Source organism: Amphibalanus amphitrite, unplaced genomic scaffold, assembly GCF_019059575.1.
Source record: "Amphibalanus amphitrite isolate SeventyFive unplaced genomic scaffold, NRLGWU_Aamphi_draft 000284F_arrow, whole genome shotgun sequence".
NCBI lineage: Eukaryota > Metazoa > Arthropoda > Thecostraca > Balanomorpha > Balanidae > Amphibalanus > Amphibalanus amphitrite.
Window position 1 is genome coordinate 645,324 of NW_024881779.1, and position 7,348 is coordinate 652,671.

At 45.8% G+C, this 7,348-nt stretch overlaps 1 long non-coding RNA gene across 1 annotated transcript; it reads left to right on the top strand.

Moving 5' to 3' along the window:
- The first annotated feature begins 800 nt into the window (after nucleotides 1–800).
- On the top strand, nucleotides 801–1,828 carry LOC122387381. Its single transcript, XR_006257575.1, has 3 exons — nucleotides 801–1,081; nucleotides 1,261–1,335; nucleotides 1,703–1,828. It is a non-coding gene; the product is annotated as an uncharacterized LOC122387381 (long non-coding RNA).
- Nucleotides 1,829–7,348: the final 5,520 nt, after the last annotated feature.

Here is a 7,348-nt window from a genome sequence, read left to right on the forward strand (position 1 = left end):
GCAATCTCAAGTGCCAGTTTCTGCCTCCGGCCTATTTCTTTATCAAAGGATGTTGGTAACTGAACGACCAGCTCTGCTCCAAGATTCCAAACGTTTTTACGGTATTGTATGCCTACAAAACGTTAGTATTTTTTGGAGGCGGTAATGCTCGGATGAACTGACCGTTATGGGTGGGTATTCAACGTTGAATCAAGTAGGCTTGTAGCCCTCTGCCTATTGACTTCTAAGGGTTTTAGTAAAATTTATATAATATCTCATCTGAAATGCATTTTCACTCTCAGTCGTCGAAATTGAAAAATCATAAGCTTAGAAATCCGCGGACTTGACATATTATATTTTCTCGACGATTCGTTTCGTCTTGCCGTCATGTCAGCTAATCATCCGCTGCTTCTCCTATTTTCACAGGTGCATTACCAGTCGTCTTTACCGTCGATACCGTTGAAGATTTTACCGTCGATCAGGGAGCACCCATTGCGCTGGCCGTTGCTGGCACTTTTTTATTTGTCACTAGCTATTAGTTATCTGCAGATATACATTAGCCACCTGTGCACCCGCTTACACTAGCTCTCATCATCTAGTTCTACGTATGTGTGTGTTTGTTTTAATTGAATTGCCAATGAATTCGGTAGACATGCTCCGCCCGCAAACATGTACCACATGATGCAGTCCACTGAATGTAGCAGTTAATCACTCGTAAAAAGCAGTCATGTTTTCGTATAGTGTAGGCATGCATATATGTAAGCATATGTTCACACTAATGAGCGATCCACACATGATATTGCATTTCCTGTTCAGTTATATTTTTAGCACTGGAACACGATGCTCATACACTGTGTTGTTATCTTTCTTTCTTTTCGCCTGCTCCTTCCTCCAACTTGTGTCTTTGAGTATTTCAGTCACATGCTCAAACGTTCTTAAATGCTCTCGCCATCGGTTTACGCATGCGTTGAAAACGGACATGTGTTGACCAAATTTAACAATATGCGGACAATGGATCGACTTCTTGAAGCCTGTGGACGTGATACACCTTCTCCATCACCATCAAGAGATCAACATTTTCGAAGATACTTGCGTACGGCTGGTATGTATTCATATTTGAATGTCCATTGTCAACACGTTGCAGAATGCTTTACATTTTGTGTGATCATTTACTGTCCTCATTCCTATACACAATGCCAACATGTTTGTCATCGTCTTCATGTACCTATCTATTGGGATTGATGTTTGCGTTTACTGACAGACACTTGTCAACATTTTCAGTATAGTGTCCGGCGCAATGCTGAATGCGACCTGTTATCTGTTGGATCTACTCTGTGAGCCAGAACCCCAGTGCAAGTGAGTTGTTTGTTACACCAGTGCCGGAGCACTCTGTAATATGTGTAAGAGCCTGTGACTTTGTTTGCTTGGCTAACTAAACGCATACCTACGGAAAATCATTCCAACGTTGCTTTGGTTTTCAGTGTTTTACTGTATTTTTAAAGCAATGTCTACACATATCAATCAAATATATCCCGCGCACCGACGGGGGGGGGGGGCGGATATCCGCCCCCCCCCTGAGGTTTTCCCACTATCTACGGTTTTCAGGTTTTCAGGAAAACCGAGCGCGGGATATTCTAAATGCTTTAATATGGTCCATTCCATAACCATCTAACCGAATTCCCGGTATAATTTTTTTTTCGCAAACCTTCTCCCTTGCTGGCAGTGGCACTGTTCGACTACAGCGCTGGACGTCGTCTACTTTTTGCTAGAAGCAAATGTCATCATCCGTCCATGAACTTCGGGCTGCTCACAACTATATTGCCTTGGCAAGTTCTTTGAGCACTTAATACTGGACTTGGGCTGCGAAAGCTAATGACAATTTGGGGAGCTTGATATTGCAATGGCTATTATGTGACGGTCCAATATAGCGAACAGCTCGACTATTCACCATTGTCAACGCTTATGATAGCTAAATATCATTTTGCTTGGTGTACATTCATGTCTCGTTTCCTTTGTACCTCACCGGTCTTCCGTCCCCACAGGCTTCGGCTGCAGCACAAGCCACATTCATCGGCCCAATCATCAGTTATTCATCCTGCAAGTTTTAAGTCACTTCGTTGTGACCCGGACATCGTCATCTTTCAACGACTTCAAATGACTATTTCATTCATCATCGTCGATCAGACTCATCATGTAAAGACACTTCCATAATGCTATCTGCCATCTACGTTTGTGAATTGTGCAGGAAGCAAATATCAGGTTGTTATTAGCTGCGGGCTACTCAGTACCGACTGAACTACTGGCAGTAGTGTGCGAGCACCTAATACTTGTATTGTGATACCAAAGCTAAAACGGATGATAGCTTAGCGCATAGCGCCCTACCGCTTTCCACACACACATAAACAAAACTTGACTTTGGGCATTAGCACAATGGCAAGATAAACAGGCAGTTTCGCTGTTTTTCACTGCTTTCATTGGCAGGTGTTACTGCTCATTCCCGTTTCATGTGATGTTAGAACAGCCTTCACCATAGTCTTGTTTTGTCCTTTGCCGTTTTCCATAGACATCCGATGCGACATGCACTCCAACGATCGGTCAGGCGCATCACCGTCAATCCGGTCGCCTGTTAATCAGTTCGTAATCACCGTCAGTCTTCGACATCTGTCAACACACTTATTCACATTATCGCCTTACTTTTGATCTTATCAATATGCAACAATGAGTGCAAAATGCATTGCAATATTGGATCAGTTGATGATGTATCGCAATGACACCGCGTCCTCACCTCACATCTGTTGTGCATACTTGATCACGAATGCCAGTTGTTATACGCAGATTCACATGGTGAAGTTTTACTCCGTTGACGTTTTCTTTCCATTCTTGTAGTCGATCAAGAGTGATTACAGTTGCACATGCGGCCTTACACATGCGTCCTTACATGCTATAGCTGATTGATATGTTGGACACATTGGTTCCTGTGACTCCAAGTAGTTCTGCATTGGTATTGCTTCACTTTATATGTTCTACCCAAAGATCGTTTCTAGTTTTGTCTTGGCTTGCAGCTGTATGCCATGAACATACAGGGTACTGCGCATCTTTATCGTGACATTCCTGTAGTTTCGTCGCTTTCGCGGATGGTTAGGACCATGAGCTCAGTTGCAGATGCGTCCAGAAGCCACCGACATTTCTCCACTTCAAATTCCTAGTCTCGGTTCTTATCCACATACCAACATGATTTGAACATTTCACACGTTTAGTGATGAAATGAACAGGTATCATCTACTACATTATATTTTCATGTAAAGCACACTCCAGTCTGTGAAAAAAGAAAACCATTAGGAGCAACAATCATGCCTTAGACAGTATAGTTGCCATAGATATTACGTTGTGCAGCGGGCAGGCCGGTGCACGAAATGGCGAGTGTGAATGCAGGAATACGTGTGAAAAACTGCCTAGGTGTGGAGTGGCTGGTTTGTCTTCCGTTACATCGTAACGGGCTCTTGACGTAGTCTTTTTTAGTAACACCAATCATCTTTCGAACTTGAATTAACGTAATTGAAAGTTGGCTATCGCATTTGGAGCCAACTTATTTGCTAATTGCGTCAAGGGCGGGCAGCGCGGTGCGTGGATGCCTTTTGGTAAAGCTCACGTCCTAATATACTATCCTGCCCTTACCAAGCGTGCATCCATGTTTCCTCCATCCGGCTCCTCGTGCCGCTGCCTGGAATATTAGCCTACGGCTAATATACCAAGAGATGGAAAACTTTTCGTTGGTATGGAATATGGATGCCTCGTGGTTCAACTGGTGATGTTCAAAACAAGTGTCCCGTGTGTCAGGTAGGTCTTACTTACTCACTTCCCGCTTAATTTTTTTTTCGGCCGCGTCCAGTGTCGCAGAAATCTATTTACCGTGATTCACAGTACACGTATTTATCGAGAACATTATGAACAGTGGCTTATTACTAGTGTCGGAGCGCCGGGAGACGCGAGCAATGACGTCATCGATGACTGTGACGTCAGCCAAAGGTGATTAAATACAAAATAATACAATCCATTTTCGACTGCTTTGCTCTGTAACGCCATTTTCAGGCTGGTGGATTACATAAATCGGAAACCATAGATAGACGCACGAGACACATTACTTACATTACAGGCTTTCCAGGTGTGTAATGTGTATGCATATGGAGACATATGTGGTCACCTTGCATACCTGAGGGGAGTTTTTTTAATGCTTCATGGCTGCTGCTGGACTTGTAATGATAAATACCCCAATATAATTATTCTTAGATTGTATGCCTCCAAATGTATGTATGTAGCTACTACTTACAACTGCATGTGAACGCTAAGGGGTTGTGCCACGTGTTGAAATCAGACACGAACTCAAAATGTCGGCAAAACAACCTCTACCTGGCACACCACTGCTGCGCTACTTTTTATCTGATGCATAGTAAATCTATCTTACCTCTTGCTCAAAAGAAAATAATTACCTACAGGACTTGTCAATGTTAAAGCTGCTCGGATGTGAGTATATGACACGCAACCGTGCGGCGAGACCCTGGCGTAAAAATACGTCCATTCCGTTCAATAAACGCTCGATCATGACCCTGACCGTGTCCAGTGCAGCAACATTTGCGGCTACTAGCACTCCGTTTTCATGGTTACTGATTAGCAGGTTCGGGAGTGTCGACTTGCGAACTGCGCTAGCAGACACATACGCCTTCCATTGAATAGGATCCAGAATATCGTTAAGTAGGAAATATGATTTGACGGTAATCGTGGCGCTTTTGTTTCAGTGGCTGAATGACAGCGACATCTATAACTCAGGCTGCACTCAGAGCCCGAGTCTGAGTTTGGCTAAAAAAATCGCCCATAAAAAATTCTCCCATCGGCCGCCCGCCGCGATACGGGTGACTTTGTTTTTGCGTCGTTTTCAGTATAAGGTTTATTTTCGGTTGGCGGCGGCCGGGCGCATTTTTGCGGTTTTTGCGTTTGACGGTGGGCGGCCGTTTTTTGCGGCGTTTTGCGGTTAGCGGCGGGCGTGCGTGCGATGCGGGCGGTTTTGCGGCGGCGGTGTTTGGCGGCGGGCGGGTAGCACAACCACTCCGGTTTGCACGTGCAAGGCTCATCCTCTCGTTTGGCGGCGGGCGTTTTTGCGGCGTTACAAAGGTGCTTGCTCAAACAACCTGCGGTCCCGCGATGCGGAGCCCAGCATCGCAGATGCTGGTACTTGAAGTGGGCGCAAAATGACCTCGCCGTCGGCGCGCCCCTAACCCCCAACAAACAAACAGAGGTTACTTGAAGTGACCTGGTGACCTGATCTTGAATGACCTTGGTCTGAAATTTTTACAACACGTGTTGAATTGATGGATGATGGAGCGCCGCCGTTTTTTAGGTATCCGCGAAAAAAACGCAGGATAACCGCAGGTTGTTTGAAAAGACAAACACTATTCGTTAGAATTGTGTTTTTCTATTGAAAAACAACCGGAGCGGTCCTTCTCCGGGCTATGTTTTGCAAGTCTGGCCGCGAATCAGTACAACTTGACCGGGGCCTAAACGAATCGCTCAATCTTGGTAAAAATTTCAGGGTATGGGCTCCCGCAGGCGATCTACCTGATGGCACCGGTCGCTAGTCGCTCAGAATTCTTTTGCGCGTGGCACGTGCGATTCCATTTTCCCCATGTTAAGTCAACGGGGTTTTGGACACTTTTTGCGCGATCGCGAATAGCGGGAAAAATCGCAGGTCAAGGTATGATTTGCTGCACACCATTTTATGGCCGACACGTTCAGGTACACGCCCCTGTGTACCGTATACCCGTAAGAAGTCGATATTTCTTGTAGTACGACTTTGAAGTCGAACTTTTTTCGCTCCCCATGTTAAGTCAATAGGCGTTTTTGCAGAGACATTTTCATTCGCTCATTGTACGAAATTATATGATACGATTTTGTTTAAACTTTCAGGACCTGTTGAGAAGAGACCATAGAACATGTTGTTATGCTTCGTTAAGCTGTCAGAATTCGTTTGCTCTTTTTAAGCTCATTTAAAAATGAAAATTTTTAACATGGAAAGTCAATGGGAGCGTCTTTGGTGCTTAATAACTTTGTACGTTGAAGATATATTTAAGTGAAAAGTTGATAGGATATACAACTTTTGATGCTCTTTCCAATGATATATAGAGCGTTATTGCACGTTGTGCCGTTTTTGAGAAATTTAGTAAAAAAGCACGACATTACCGAGATTTGAGCTCACACCTATATATGGTCTTGCTCAGACAGTATACGAACAGGTGACGGGGATACCTCCCATTGAAGGATGCGATTTAATGCTAAATATTAGCGGCCGGCCTCCGTGGGGACGTTTTTGTACGACTTATATCTCCGCAGGAAGGGGACCGATACACTTGCGGTTTTTTGTGTGGGGTAGCGTATACCCATCTTAGAAGTATTTTACTATGGACGATGCATGCGGGTGACCCCTACTGCACGTGACACGTGTAATACGGAGAGGTGTCAGTTTTGTAATAAGTGCAATAACTCGGCAATTACTGGGCCGATTGCGCTGAAGCTTGGCATGGAGGTAGTCACCTACCAGGCGATCCATTTTCATGTGCCACGGTAGGAGTGCCGCTGCACGTGCGCACGTGCAGGGTGACGCTTCCAGATCTCGTGACCGGCCGGGCCGATTGAGTTCAAATTTGGCACACCGCCAGAGACCACGTAGTAGGGTGCCTTGCACAGATCAGTTGGGTCCCAGGTTGCACGTGCGCACGTGCAGGGTGACGCTTCCAGATCTCAGGAACGGCCGGGCCGATTGCATTCAAATTTGGCACACCTTTAGAGACCGATCAGTAGGGTGCCGTGCGCAAGTCAGTTAGTATGTATTTTCATGTGTCACGGATGGGTGCAGCTGCACGTGCCCACGTGCAGGGTGACACTTTCAGATCTCGAGAACGGCCGGGCCGATTGAGCTCAAATTTGGTACACCTCTAGAGACCGGCGAATAGGGTGCCGTGCAAAAGTCAGATGGTACCATTTTGCACGTGCGCACGTGCAGGGTATCGCTTCCAGATCTCGTAAATGGCCGGGTCGATTGCACTCAAATTTGGCACACCGCTAGAGACCGGTTAGCAGAGTGCAGTGCACGTCAGTTCGTAGCACACCCACTCCGATCTGCACGTGCAAGGCTCATCCTCTCGTTTGGCGGGTGGCGCTTTTGCGGCGTTACAGAGGTGCTTGCTCAAACAACCTGCGGTCCCGCGATGCGGAGCCCAGCATCGTAGCACACCGACTCCGGTCTAACCGCAGGTTGTTTGAAAAGACAAACACTATTCGTTAGAATTGTGTTTTTCTATTGAAAAACAACCGGAGCGGT